Source organism: Pongo abelii, chromosome 18, assembly GCF_028885655.2.
Source record: "Pongo abelii isolate AG06213 chromosome 18, NHGRI_mPonAbe1-v2.0_pri, whole genome shotgun sequence".
NCBI classification, from domain to species: Eukaryota; Metazoa; Chordata; class Mammalia; order Primates; family Hominidae; genus Pongo; species Pongo abelii.
Genome location: NC_072003.2, coordinates 891432 through 906617, shown reverse-complemented (window position 1 = coordinate 906617; position 15186 = coordinate 891432). Strand labels below are relative to the sequence as shown.

At 57.3% G+C, this 15186-nt stretch overlaps 1 long non-coding RNA gene across 1 annotated transcript; it reads left to right on the top strand.

Moving 5' to 3' along the window:
• The first annotated feature begins 8740 nt into the window (after positions 1-8740).
• Positions 8741-11485, top strand: LOC129050894 (uncharacterized). Its single transcript, XR_008514767.2, has 2 exons — positions 8741-9972; positions 11330-11485. It is a non-coding gene; the product is annotated as an uncharacterized LOC129050894 (long non-coding RNA).
• Positions 11486-15186: the final 3701 nt, after the last annotated feature.

Here is a 15186-nt window from a genome sequence, read left to right as displayed (position 1 = left end):
GTCTGCAGGAAGCTGCAAGTCGACAGGAGAGAGGGGATGAGAGATGCGCTCAGCAAAGGCGGCGAGAAACGCTGCCGTCACCTCCTGCCTGGGCCACGTGGGGCCGTCCGGCCGCCGCCATGCAGATGTGGTGTGTAAAACCGTCGGTCAGCCCGTGCCTGCTGGTCACCAGCGAGCAGAGGCTCGTTAAGAACGTCTGTTAAAAGCCAGGAGCCTCCATCGTCACTCAGCTAAAAACGTGTCAGTGGAGAACAGAACCAAATGTGCTTTTTCTAGGGGAGGAAACAGGCTTTTCACATACGGGCTGTCACCAGGACCAGGTAGGTGTGAGGGCCTGGCAGGCGACGGTGGGCAGCAAGGGGATGGCCGGCAGTGGTGCCAAAGGGTTGCGTCTTGCCAGAGCCTTCCTCCTCGCCTCCTGGTCAGATCCTCACCCTCCCTCGCCACCGTGCGCTGCAGCCACACTCGCCCCTCCCAGCCTTGGCCGGAGAGTCCTCCGAGGTGCGAGGCAGCAGACAGAGTCCCCGTGCCAGGCACCCTCCCCTTCTCGCTCTGTCTTGCCAGGTGACTCCGAGTCTTCAGCAGCAGAACGGGGTCCTCCATCCTTGGGGTCCCTGAGCTGCAACGCAGCAGCCTGAGGCTGGGGACGGCCCCAAGGAGCCCCCAGTCACCAAGAAGCAGCCTTCAGAAAAGCCGCCATGGGTTCCGGGGAAAGGCAGCCGGAGCGTGCATTCCCGTGAGACCACCTGGAGGGGCGAGCCCTGTTGCGGGGGACGAGGCAGGCTGCAGGGCAGAGGATGCCTGACGGGGGCTGAGGCCTGTGCAGAAAAGCCAAGAGGACACCTGGACCCTCCGCCGAGTCCAGCCACCAGAGACCCAGAGCCCCCCACGAAAGCAGAGCCTCGGGCCGGGCCCTGTGGCTCACACCTGTAATCCCAGCACTGTGGGAGGCCAAGGCAGGTGGATCACGAGGTCAGGAGATTGAGACCATCCTGGCTAACACGGTGAAACTCCGTCTCTACTAAAAATACAAAAAATTAGCCAGGCGTGGTGGTGGGCGCCTGTAGTCCCAGCTACTCAGGAGGCTGAGGCAGGAGAATGGCGTGAAACCAGGAGGCAGAGCTTGCAGTGAGCCCAGATCATGCCACTGCACTCCAGCCTGGGCGACACAGCGAGACTCCGTCTCAAAAAAAAAGAAAGAAAGTGCAGCCTTTGCTCCCTGCTGAGAGGAGGCCCCAGGCCCGGGGAGGGGAGCCACCCGTGTTCCCACCAGGTAGACCCCTGCCCCCACCCACAACAAATGGGGCACAGCAGGTGTGGAGGGGCGGCCTTCTGCACCCCTCCTGGTGCTCAGCTCTCTCCAGGGACCCCTGCACCTCCCAAGGGCACCAGGCCTCCCCTGGCCCCATTCCTTGTTGGCTTCCAGGCCTGATCCTACGTGACCTCTTCTCTGGGGTTCCCCTCACCTCCTTCCAGTGCCAGGAGAGAGACACGGGTGCCTACAGGGAAGGTGACAGGTCCCTTCTAGCCTCGAGAAAAGTACGGTAAGCCCCGGTTGAGGGACCCTCTAGGAAATCCCAACCTCCCTCCTCAAAACCGCCCAGATCACCGACCTCCTTCCTCAAAACCGCCCAGACCACCAAAACCAAGGGAAGTCCAAGAAACGGCCACAGCCCAGGGGGGCTCAGGCAGCCAGACGGGAACTGTCCCGGGATGGGGAAAGGCCCCTCAGTGAAGGCCGAGGACTCTGGTAAACCGCGTCGATCCCGGCTCGCACCAGTGTGGGGCGTGACCTCCGCCAGACCCTGCGGGGAGGGCACAGACAGGGGCTTGGCACTGTCTCCTCAGTGTTTCTGAAAATCCACGGCTGCCCAAAAGAAAACCTGTTATTTGTTTAAAGTAATAAGATTCCTGTCAACCCAGCACTTTGGGAGGCCAAGGCAGAAGGATCCCTTGAGACCAGAAGTTTAAGACCACCCTAGGCAACATACTGAGACCTCGTCTCTATCCCAAAAAAAAAAAAAAAAAACTTTAAAAAATTAGCCGGGCATGGTGGTACCCACCTGTGGTCTCAGCAGACTGGGGCGGGAGGATCACTAGAGCCCAGGAGACGTCAAGGCTGCAGTGAGCTAGGATTGTGCCAGTGCACTCTAGCCTGGGTGACTAACAGAGGCCCTGTCTCAAAAAAATACATTTTTTGGCTGGGCGCGGTGGCTCACACCTGTAATCCCAGCACTTCCGGAGGCTGAGGCAGAGGGATCACTTGAGGTCAGGAGTTCGAGACCACCCTGGCCAACGTGGTGAAACCCCATCTCTACTAAAAATACAAAAATTAGCCAGGCGTGGTGGCAGGCGCCTGTAATCCCAGCTACTCGGGAGGCTGAGGCAGAAGAATTGCTTGAACCCAGTAGGCAGAGGTTGCAGTGAGCCGAGATCACACCACTGCACTCCAGCGTAGGTGACAGAGCAAGACTTTGTCTCAAAAAAAACTTTTAAGGTAGCAGGATTCACCCATAATGACATCAGCCCAGCATTTCCACAGACCTCAAAGGGAAGAGACGGGCCTGGCTGAGCCCCAGTGGCCCACACACCACACTCCGAGTTTCTGCACAGCCTGGCTGTACTCACAGGCCCCCATCTCAGCCCCACTTCTCCTCAGCTGCTTCTGGGACTTCTGTGAGTAATTTCCCAACAATCCGAACCTCAGTCAGTCTGGACTGAGGAGTCTCGCCTCCCAGAGTGACTGTGGTTATAAATAGGATTTTCTCAAGCTGGTTTCTACTCTGAAAACTGTAATAACGTATGTCTGATCCTCGTCTTCAACAAAAAGATTTAAAAGCAGCAAAGCACGGCCAGGCGTGGTGGCTCACGCCTGTAATCCCAGCACTCTGGGAGGCCAAGGCAGGTGGATCACTTGAGATCAGGAATTCAAGACCAGCCTGGCCAACATGGTGAAACCCCATCTCTACTAAAGATACAAAAAAATAGCTTGGCGTGGTGGCAGACACCTGTAATCCCAGCTACTCGGGAGGCTGAGGCAGGAGAATCGCTTGAACACAGGAGCCGGAGGTTGCAGTGAGCCGAGATTGTGCCACTGTACTCCAGCCTGGGCAACAGAGCAAGACTCCATCTCTGAATGAATCAAGCAAAGCAACGTTGGTAAAGACCCCACAACAGGCATCTGGCAGCTGTGTCCAGACCATGCTTCTCAAAGGGGATCCAGAAAGCTTCCAGGGTCCCTGAGGTCAAACCTGTTTTCATGACACTTCTAAGAATGGTTTCCTTCCCATTCTTATTTACTTATTTATTTATTTTGAGACTGTGTCTCGCTCTGTTGCCCAGGCTGGAGTGTGATGGTATGGCACAGTCTCGGCTCAATGCAACCTCCACCTCCAGGGCTCAAGTGATTCTCGTGCCTCAGCCTCCCGAGTAGCTCGGATTACAGGCGTCCGCCACCACGCCTGGCTAAATTTTTGCATTTTAGTATAGATGGGGTTTCACCATGTTGCCCAGGGTGGTCTCAAACTCCTGCCCTGAGGTGATCAGCCCACCTCGGCCTCCCAAAGTGCTGGGATTAACAACGTGAGCCACTGCGCCTGGCCTCCTTCCCACTCTCCTGAAAGTGTGGGGCGGAATGTTCCAGAGGCCACAGGCTTGCAAGCAGACGCAGACATGAGAATCCAGCACAAACAAAGCCACGCCTCCTGTTTCTTCCCACTACATTTTTTTTAAGGGGAAACAGTTGTTTTTCATTAAAATGTTATGTTCGCATGCAATGGATTCATCGCTATTTTTACGTGAAAAAGTGAACATTTTTAAATGCTCTATTTCTAGTAGAGTGAATGTCCACAGCGGCCGCCCACGTAAACAAAAGCTCCAATGGTTTTAGGATTGTGACGGGTCCTGAGACCAGAGTTCAGGAGCCGGGCTGGGCCAGCGTTGGGTGAAGATCCTTCCGGAACCCGGGATCACGGGGACGATCACACGGACCTGCGGCTCCACCCAGTGGTGACGGCGAGGACGGCAGGAGACCCCAGCGGGCAGGAGCGCGGCCCGAACCGCGTGGCCCCGGGGATCCGCCCAGGGCAGGCAGGGGGGTCCCGGGCCCTGGGGCACTGGGGGCTCAGGCTGGCCGCCCTCCGCGGCGGGGCCGTCCTGCGGGTCGCAGCGTCCTGGGCGGCCCCCCGGGCTCCAGCAGCCAGATGCCTGCGGCAACACCAGCCGAGACCGCAGACGTCTCCAGATGCCGGCCAGCGACCCCCGGGGGCAGAACCGCCCCACCCCGTGAGAGCTCCGGGCACTTACTCCACCTCCACTCCGTCCCACAGGGGCTCCAGGCCGGCCGCTCCCCAGCGTGGGAGCCGGGGTGGACCCAGGGAGGGGGAGGGGGAGGCCGTGTCGCTCCGGCCTCCTTGCCGGTCCCGCAGCAATGGCAGAGGGGACGTCTGTGCGGTCGCCGCCCACGGCAGCATCTGCAGGGTCAGCGGCGCAGGAGGCGTTCAGGCCTGGGCGCTCCCTGGGGGTCTTAGCCTCTCCTTGCCTCCTGCCGGCCTCACGGACCCCGGGGACTCCCACGCAGTCTTTGAGGTCCCCAGCCACGACCGCGCCAAGGAACACGGCCTGAGCGCTCAGCCCCATATGAGATATATATGACATATACACACACGCATATAAAGTTATAGGTATCTAAAGGCTCATTGTGGCATTTTTTGGTAGACTGGTTTTTAGTAGGATGAGAAATGACACGGTTTTATTCTATGTCTTATGAAGCCAAATGTTTACGCACAGAAAAGCAAACAAATCAACCTTGAGGAGCCCGCACCTGATCAAGTGAGCGACTGTTTCTCCCTGTGGGGGGAACCTCCCTGGTTCTGGGTTCTGTCAGGGCTCATTCCTTCACTCCACAGCAGGGATTCGGCTGTCATTCAACTCATCGGTGAGGTTTTATTTCTACAATTATGTTATTCTGGGTTTTTTTTTTTTTTTTTTTTTTTTTTTGAGATAGAGTCTCACTCTGTTGCCCAGGCTGGAGTGCAGTGGCGCGATGTCAGCTCACTGCAACCTCCACCTCCTCCTGCCTCAGCCTCCTGAGTAGCTGGGATTATAGGCATGCACCACCACGCCCGGCTAATTCTGTATTTTTAGTAGAGACAGGGTTTCTCCATGTTGGTCAGGCTGGTCTCGAACTCCCAACCTCAGGTGATCTGCCCGCCTCGGGGATTATAGGTGCTGGGATTATAGGCGTGAGCCACCGCGCCCGGCCACAATTATGTTTTTCATGTGAAGGTAACTCCTTGTTCTTTTTGCATGTCTCCCTGTTCTTGCTTCTTTGTTGTTCTTCCCTCATTTATCTCCTTGGGAACTGTAAACACAACTCTCTCAAGACCCCCTTCACTTTATTCCTTGGCTGCAACCCCCAACGTGCTGCTCTGTGGGCTGACTGCATGTGTGCAGCCTGCATGTCCTCCGATGTTGGAATATATTTGGTTGTTCTTTCCTGCACCTGCCCTGGTGGAGTGGGGGTTGGGGGTTCCAGGCAGAGGATTTTGAGGATTGTCTCTGACCAACCCCACAACATGCTCCAGCCCTGAAGTGGGTCTTCACAAGAGCGTCTCAAGTCTGACATGTTCACACCCCACACCTGGGAGCAGCAAGACCGTGGCCTCTTCTCAGACTAGCAGCCTGCCCGCCTGCTCCTGAGGTGTGGGGGTGCCCCCAGCCCCTGCCCTGCCAGCTCACTCCATTCTCCTTGTCCTGCTCTTGTGGGTGCAGTGGCTTTCTGCGGTCCTCCACCTCCCCGTCTGGGGAGTGGGACTCAGCCCACACCATTGCAGGCATCTCTAGGGGTAACTGAAGACCATGGCGAGAATTCTCACCACAGAGCTTGAGCCCCCACCAGCCACTGAGTCTCACCAGCGCCAGCCTCTCTCAGCCTCTCGCATAGGACTGGGCAGGTATGATGACCCCAGCGTTCTGAGGCTACGTCCCACCCTCGGTCATGGGAGTACTTTGTACTTTCTATTTTCACATTTAAGCCTTAGATACAATTTCTAGGCAACAGAAAAAATCCCATCCAGAACCATGTAACCTCCAATTTTTTTTAACTTTTTAATTTTTTTTTTTTTTGAGACTGGGTTAAGAAACTGGCTAATTTTTGTATTTTTGGTAGAGAGAGTTTCATCATGTTGCCTAGGCTGGTCTCAAACTCCTGGACTCAAGCAATCCACCCGCCTCAGCCTCCCAGAGTGCTAGGATTACAGGTGTGAGCCACAGTGCCTGGCCAAAGCCCTGATTTCAATTAATAGTTTCCATTTAAGTTCACCTATGACTAAGCGCTTTGCATATGCCAGTATTCATGTTTTTTGGTTTGTTTAGAGACAAGACCTCGTTCTGTGTCCCAGGCTGGAATCAGCTCACTGCAGCCTCAAACTCCTGGGCTCAGGAGATCCTCCTGCCTCAGCCTCCTGAGTAGCCCGGATGATAGGTGTGAGCCACCATGCCCAGTTAATTTTTTTTTTTTTTTTTTTTTGAGAGATAGTGTTTTGCTATGTTGCCCAGGCAGGCCTTGAACTCCTGAGCTCAAGCAATCCTCCCTTCTCAGCCTCCCAAAGTGCTGGGATTATAGGCATGAGCCACCACCCCCAGCCCCCTGGCAGGCACTGTGCAAACACTTTACACGGCGTCTCAGTCAACCCTCCCGACAGCCCTGGGCAGCACTGTCCTCCCTGTCCTCTAACGAGCAGACCTCAGAGAGGTTGGGCCACTCACCCATGCCAGCCACCTAGTAAGTGGCAGAGCCAGCCAGGAGCCCAAGGCAAACACAGACGTGTGGACAGCCGTTCCTCCCCTCCATGCCACACCTCCTCCCTGCTGAGGGAGAGGCCGGCCAGTCCCCATCCACATCAAGTGTCCCGAGAACCAGGTCTGCCTCCCCACAGGGCAGTCCTCTGGCTGCTGGCTCCTCAGTGCGGGAGCCTCCTTTTGGGCAGAGAGCAGCCCGGGGCAGCCCAGAGCGCACTGGACGTCCCAGGGAAGCTCCAAAGGCAAACCCTCCATAGATCCGAGCCTGCTCCAGAGCCCAGAGGTTCTGGGCCAAGGGGGCACACGCAGTTTGGGTTTGTGCTACTTCCCTGGGACATCCTGATGTGGCCTGTTTGGGAGAAGCCACCAGGAACACCCTATATACTGTTGGCTCCATGTCCCAAGTCACCCAGACCTGTCCCACACCCTCCCTGCTGCACCGTCTCTACTGAGGCCTCGGCAGGATCTATCTGGGACATCATGAAAGGCTCTGCTAACCCTCAAAGCCCAGGTACCATGGGGTCCAGATTTGGGCAGCATTTTCATAGAAAATTGCATCAGAAAGACCTCACTGCGTCTCCCAGCCCTCCTCAGGGAACCGGAGGGGACCCGTTCCTCACCCACAGCAACCTCTGCAGCCTCTCCTCAAATCCCCCAGCCTCTACCACAGCCTCCCCTCCCCTCCCTTCCTTCTGTTAAATGAAATCTATAGGAAGCCATTGGTGACCAGGTGCGGTGGCTCATGCCTGTAATCCCAGCACTTTGGGAGGCCGAGGCAGGAGGATCACTTGAGGTGAGGAGTTCGAGACCAGCCTGGCCAAGATGGCAAACCCCCGTCTCTATTGAAAATATAAAAATTAGCAAGGTGTTGTGGCACATGCTTGTAATCTCAGACACTTGGGAGGCTCAGGCAGGAGAATCACTTGAACCCGGAGAGACGGAGTTTACAGTGACCCAAGATCACGCCACTGCACTCCAGCCTGGGCGACAGAGCGAGACTTCATCTCAAAAAAAAAAAAAAAAAAAAAAAAAAAGTTCCATGTCGCCAAACTGAAGCTAAGTTGTTTATCTGAACTTCTGAGAAACCAGGAGGAATAACAGCCAAATCCCCACACAGGCCGGTCCTGGCCGGTACAATAAGGAGTTCTCTTCTGCTTTCACCTTTACAAGAAAGGCAGCTTCGAAGTGAGCGATCCGTGTTTTCTGTTTCCGCTTTCCTCAGCCCTTCCGTCTAGAAAACCAGCCTCCTCTGTTCAGCCCCCCAGGGCACTCCCTGCTCTTTGTAGAGCCAAGCGTTGCCCGAATCTAGCATCACGAATGAAGCCCACGAGGATCTTTAAAGTAAATGTGTAACTCTGTCTTGTGACAATTCTCTGGACCAGCTTATGCCGGGAGGGAAAGAGGGCAAATCAGACACTGTCCTAGTGGACGAGGAGGGAGATGTCTGACCTGCCGTGGGTCGTCTCAAGCACCTACTTGGCTGGGTGAAGGGATCCCTGGAGACCTCATAAAGCGCTGCTTCTGGGTGTGTCTGCGAGGGGGTTTCCAGAGGAGCCTGCCTGGGGGTTGGGGGACCAAGGGAAGACCCTCCATGTGGGTGGATACCATCAATCGCCTGGGGGCCCAGATAGAACAAAAAGGGGCTGGGCACGGTGGTCCACGCCTGTAATCCCAGCACTTTGGGAGGCTGAGGCAGGCGGATCACTTGAGGTCAGGAGTTCGAGACTAGCCTGGCCATGGTGATACCCCATCTCTACTAAAAAATACAAAAAATATTAGCCAGGCATGGTGGCATGCATCTGTAGTCCCAGCTACTCCTCAGGCTGAGGCAGGAGACTCGCTTGAACCTGGGAGGTGGACGCTGCAGTGAGCTGAGGTTGTGCCACTGCACTGCATTCTGTCTCTAGCCTAGGAGGCAGAGCGAGACTCTGTCAAAAAAAAAAAAAAAAAAAGAGGGAAAAGGAGTTCTGCTCTTGTTCCTGGCGCTAGGACTCTCTCTTCCTCCTCCTGCCCTTCGACATCAGAACCCCAGGGCCCCCAGCCTTGGGACTCCAGGACTTAATACCAGCGGCTCCTTGGATTCTCAGCTTTCAGCCCTGGCCTGAGAGTCACACCTTTAACTCCCCCGGTTCTTCCGTTTCCTGACTTGGACCGAGCCAGGCTGCCAGCATCCCAGGTCTCCGGCTTGCAGATGGCATCCCTCCCCGGACTTCTCGGCCTCCCTAACCGCATGGGCCAATTCCCCTAACAAATCCACTCTCATCCGTCTATCCATCTCTCTCTCCAATACATTGGTCGGCCTCTGGAGAATGCCTACTGATGCGACGCCTGTTTCTGTACACTGGCTTCTGCCTCAGATCTCACAGGTGTGCCAGGGAAGAAGCATTCCAGATCCCATTTAGGAAACTGTGGAGGACGGTGTGAAAGTAAAAGCTCAGGACCCCAATTCAGGCTGCCAAAAGGACAGAACGAAGCCGAAGACGGAGCCGGGCAAGTTACTGCCTCTCCCTGTGTTGCTGGGCAGGTAACTACAGACGCGAGGTCAGATCTCACTCTCCATTTCCCTCATCCTGGGGACGCATCATCGGCGACCCCCGCCCCCCCACCCACCCCCCACCTCTCCTTTTCTCTTCCCACCGTGGGCTCCGCAGCCCGCTTTCCCCCTTTAAATACGGAGGCCTCAAAACCATCTCTGGAGAAAGGTATCGACCTGTCCCCCAGGCGCGACCTCGACCTTGCCGAGACACGCTCCGAAGCCCACCGAGGCCTGTCCCGGCTACTTCTTGGTTTACAACTGAAATGGACCAAAAAGACAGCGGGCATCCTTCTGGATCATCTGATTCTGCAGGAGCCTGCGCCTTTAGCCATCCTCGAGATGTTTTACGGTCCTGGAGTTGCAGAAAGTGTCGAGCAATGCGAGCGACTCTCGACCAGCGCCGCGTCCATCAAATGCAATCGATCATCGCCAGTGGAGAGGGACCGGATATGAGACCCCTGCCCGACTCCAACATGGCCGCCCAGCCCACGACCGAGGCCTGGGCCGCCGCTGCCAGGAGCCAAGATGGCTGCGTCGAGCGCTGACGTCACGCGGGCGGCCACAGTGCGCGTCCGACCCTTTCCTGCCGGGACCCGGAAATTATCTCCCAAGGCGGAAGTAAACGGCGCGCGACGGTCAGTTGAAAAGTTGGCGGGCGCGGGCGAAGGCTGCGAGCGGGGCCGTCCGGGTGGTCTGGGCGACTGCCTGGAGGGCCCGCCACGCCCTGCGGCCAGCCCTGACCGTCTCACCTCAGTGTCCCCACCTGTAAGAGGGATCCGCGGGCGGGTCCCTTTGCCATCCTCCTTCTCTAAATGCAGGGACAGAACACGGCCGCTGGCGGGACGGCCACAGGTGCCCAGGCCCGGCGCCTGCACGCGGGGCTCGCGCCCCGGTGTTTGGCCATATCGGGAGGCGGCAGGAGGCGGCGGCGAGGGGCCCTGGCGAGGGCACAGGCGGGTCAGGGAGCAGCGCTGGCTGAGGCCCCGCGGCCAGAGGGAGCGGGAGGGAAGGTGTGCGGCCTGGGCTGCTTCCTCCTGGGCACATCTAGCTTTTGAGGGTCACACCGCGGGGAGAGGTGACATTTTGAAAAGGTAATGGGGGCCACGATCCCTCCAGAGGCTGTAGGGAGGACCCTTCCTGCCTCGTTCAGCTCCTGGGTGCTCTGGGAGCTCCAGGCGTCCTTAAGAGGCTTGTGGCCGCGTGGCTCCAAACTTTTTTTTTTTTTTTTTTTTTTTTTTTTTTTGAGAGGAAGTCTCGCTCTGTCGCCCAGGCTGGAGTGCAGTGGCGCGATCTCGGCTCACTGCAAGCTCCGCCTCCCGGGTTCTCGCCATTCTCCTGCCTCAGCCTCCCCAGTAGCTGGGACAACAGGCGCCCACCACCACGCCCGGCAAACTTTTTTGTATTTTTTTTAGTAGAGACGGGGTTTCACCGTGTTAGCCAGGATGGTCTCAACCTCCTGACCTCGTGATCCGCCCGCCTCGGCCTCCCAAAGTGCTGGGATTACAGGCGTGAGCCACCGCCCCCGGCCCAAACTTTTTTTTTTTTTTTTTTTTGAGAGGAAGTCTCCCTCTGTTGCCCAGGCTGGAGTGCAATGGCATGATCTCGGCTCACTGCAACCTCCGCCTCCCGGGTTCAAGTGATTCTCCTGCCTCAGCCTCCCGAGTAACTGGGACTACAGGCGCGCAGGCCACCACCCCTGGCTAATTTTTGTATTTTTAGTAGAGACAGGTTTCCACCATGTTGGCCAGGTGATCCGCCCACTTTGGCCTCCCAAAGTGCTGGGATTACATATGTGAGCCACCATGCCCTGCCTCAACTTTTTTTGAGACAGAGTCTTGCTCTGTCGCCCAGGCTGGAGTGCAGTGACATTATCTCAGCTCACTGCAGCTTCCACCTCCCAGGCTCAAGCAATCCTCCCACCTCAGCCTCTCCAATAGCTGGGACCACAGGTGCACACCACCACACCCAGCTAATTTTTGTATTTTTTTGTAGAGATAGGGTCTCACTTTGTTGTCCAGGCTGGTCTCCAACTCCTGAGCTCAAGGGATCCTCCCGCCTTGGCCTCCATAAGTGCTGGGATTACAGGTTTAAGCCGCTACTTCTTGTCGTCTACTTTCTGTATTTTGCAAATAAAACGTTTGCAGGTCATGTCAAATATCAAGTGACTGATCTGTGGGGACGCAGGCGCCTTCCTCAGAGCCCCTCCCTCCCTTGCTCCTGCCAGCCTTGTGCATCTGCACATACCGAGGCTGCTCAGGGGCTCTCTGCTGCCCACTGAGTGTGAGGAGTCTCAGGCGCTGCAGGGACCTGGGTGCTGCCACACGGGAGGACAGCCCATGGTGGCCGGTTGGAGGCCTCTAGCACAGACCCTGCATACCTGGAGGCTTCTGCTGGCAAAGCCCCGGGACGTAAGACCAGATGCCCAGGGCTATGGCCCACTTGGGATGACACACAGGGTCCCCAGATGCGTGCATCTACCCCAGTGACCCCCTTTTTGGGGTGCATGTGTCTGTTCTGGGGCTGCTCTGGGCCCCAGGGGTTGGGGGTGGACGGTGTCCCCTTGTGAGAAGCGGCCTGTGTGGTAGGAGCTCCCTGTGGGTGCAGGCCAGACCCTGGAACAGTCTGTGCCTCGCACACTACGTTTGCGAGCGGCTGCGCTGTTCCTGAGCTGTTCAGGAGCTCAGAAATCCAGGCCGGTGTCTTTCTGCCCCACGTGGTGGTGGAGATAGCCAGGAAGTGAGTGCCGGCCGCCCAGGGCCCCAGGCTTATTTCCCGAGACGGAGCTTGGCCACCTGTGGTCTGGTCTCCACGTAGCAGGATGCACATTTGAGGCCTGTGACCCATGGGGTGGGAAGTGGGGTGTGCAGCTGCCCCACCCGTGTTGGGGTGACCTGGCTGTCCCCAGCAGCCACCTCTGCATGGGGGCTTCTGGTCAGTTCGGGCCATCCTAGCGTCTGGCTGGGCTCTGCCAAACCCACTTGCCAATCAGATTTGGAAGACTGGACATTCCGTGGTTTCCCTAGCCCCGGAAGCAACAGCAGGACCGCCCCCTGCACTGGGGGTCCCAGGATCCCTGATGGGCTGCGGCGTGACCCGTCCAGGGTCTTAGAGGCCAACCTGGACTCACAGCGTGTCCCGTGGCTAGTGGTACAGGCGGGTCCTTGGGCCCTGATGCACTTACAGTGGTGGCCACCCAGCCCGGGATGTTTGAATGAAGACATGGGGATGGGCAGAGGCCAGAACACACCATCATAACTTCCAGTTGTCCTTGGGCAAAATCACAGGACCTTTGTCATCCCCTTTTGTTTTTTTTGAGACAAGGTCTCCCTGTTGAGCTGTGGCGTGATCACAGTTCACTGCAGCCTCCACCTTCCAGGGTGGATCCTCTAGCCTCAGCCTCCCACAGTGCTGGGATGACAGGTGTGAGCCACTGCACCCAGCCTAGTCATCCCAAAGCAACTGTCCGTCTGTGTGGGCAGGGACTCGCCCAAAGCCAGAGGCCCAGCCAGGCTGCTGCACGGCTCTGGCCACCACCCTGCGGATCATGGGCTCCTAGGAAAGCCACCCCAGGGACCACAACACCGGAGGGTGGCCTGGGGCAGAAGGCGCGACTCACTCTCCCTCCTCTTCCCCCACAGACCTTGGAAAGGTCTCACCTCAAGGCCTCCCACCACCCTCGGCTGAGCAAATGTGTGTCTATTTTGGAAAATCTGCGACTCCTTTGAGCTGGTGCTCTTGAAAGAGCGTAATTTGGTGTAGCCAGCAGTGGGGGCCTCTGAACCCAGCAGGCTGTTATTTTGCCTGTCGGTTCCCCTTAAACACACTCAAGTTCTGAATGGGGGCAGCACCCCATCCCCGGGAGCCCAGCTGGCATTGCTTCTGGTGACACACTGACCTCCAGTCCTCAGGCCAGGAGCTAGGGCATCCGAGCCCGTGGGGATCCACCGCCCAGCCTGCTTCTGTCCTTCCAGGGCCTCCTGCCTCAGGCCATGCTTCTGGTTAGCAAAGAGATACCTAGGTTTTCAGGAGACGGGCGTCTCTTAAGTAGGAAACCTCCGGCAACTGTAACCACAGACTGACCTGCAGCTGTTCAGAGTAAAGCGAGCTAAGGCAGGCACGCTACCCCGAGGCTGCAGTGTGAGCGTGGCTACGGCCGAGCCCCTAGCAGGCCCCTGACTACACAATGGAGGTCAGGTGATGACAGCCACGCACCCGGGATTCCCTTGAAGTTTTTTTTTTTTTTAATTATACTTTTAAGTTTTAGGGTACATGTGCACAACATGCAGGTTACATATGTATACACGTGCCATGTTGGTGTGTTGCACCCATTTACTCGTCTTTTAACATTAGGTATATCTCCTAATGCTATCCCTCCCCCCTCCCCCCACCCCATCCCTTGAAGTTTTCCGTTCTGCTTTCTGTGCTTGGGTTTAAGAGCTTAAATTGTTTTTGAAAATCACTTTGAAACTTTCACAGATGACATAAAAGTCGTTGCCGTGAGCTCCAGTTAACTAGGTGGAGTGAGCTTCCTTTGGTGAGGAGCTTCCTTCGTTATTTCCCCAGGCCCCACGTTTGCGGTTTTGTTTGCAGGGACTGAGCGAAGTCAGCATGTCCTCCACACACATTCACCCACCGCCCCCAGGCTGCTTGGGGCCTGCAGGCCACAGGGTCCCCCTAGGACAGCCAGAGCCCTCTGCAGAGCCTAGGGCACAGGCGGGTGAAGGACGGGGCTGGTCCTGGGTCCCCAGCTCAGCACTTTATCCCTCTGTTCCTTGGAGAGTTGACTGGTGTCGGGGGCTGTCTCCCCCACCCACTCAGAGTTGAGGCCACAGCGAGAGACCAGTTCCGGGAGACCCTGCTGCAGCTTCCCGCTAGGAAGGGGTCAGAGCCCCCTGTGCCAGTGTGGGACCAAGCCCTAAAGTCAGCGTGAAGGGCCTCCGGCCTCCCGTGCTTCCCCCACGGTCTTGGTTGGCTGTAAATGGGGGGTCTCGATGCTCCTGCCCCAGGCCAGGCCCAGTGGCACAGCCCCATGCCTGGTGGGTCAGGAGCCCCTCAGGCCAGGGACAGCCATTTCTAGGCCAGCGGAAAGAGCCCTGCGTGTTCTCACCCAGCGGCCCAATTAGTGGCCTAATTTCAGAAAGGAGCCCCTGGTCTTGGGAGGCTGTGGTCACTCCCTTGGGGGAATGGCTGCCATTCCTCCCAATGAGAATCGCTGAAGCCGGGTCCAGCTGTGGGGAGGCAGATTCTAGACCCGAGGCTGACTCCAGCTCAAGGGGTCAGCGCCTGGATGTGTTTGCGGGTTTCTGAGTGCAGCCTTGGTAGGAAGGTCGAAGTCAGTCTTCGAGACCCCCGTCTTACTGAGAACGGGATCTCACAGACCCTCACACAGGAGCAGAGGTTACTGTACCCACCCAGGTCAGCACAGGACCTGCTTCTGATTCTGGGGGTCCATACGACACGGGGGCTGACTAGTGCCCCCCCCCAGCGACCGGAAACACCACAGAAGTGGGGTGAGAGACGGGACCCATCACATGCCTGGGACATGGGCCTGGAACAGACCCAAGGCCCTCAGCTTGCCCTGGCCCTGCCCCGACTTCCCTCAACCTCCTCCTGCCCTTGGCCTTGGGGGTCACCCAGACCCTGCTCAGGTAGGCAGGCCGGGTCCACCATGCAGGTACACACAGCCACTTCTCTGCTGAGACGCTGACGACTGGCAGGATCTGCCTGGACCACAGGGCAGTGCTCACTCCAGGACGTGGCCCCACAGCCCGTCTCGGCTGTCCTGGTGGCCCACACCACACTCCAACCTGTGTCCTGATTCGCTGGGGGCACTGGCCGTGTTGGACAGA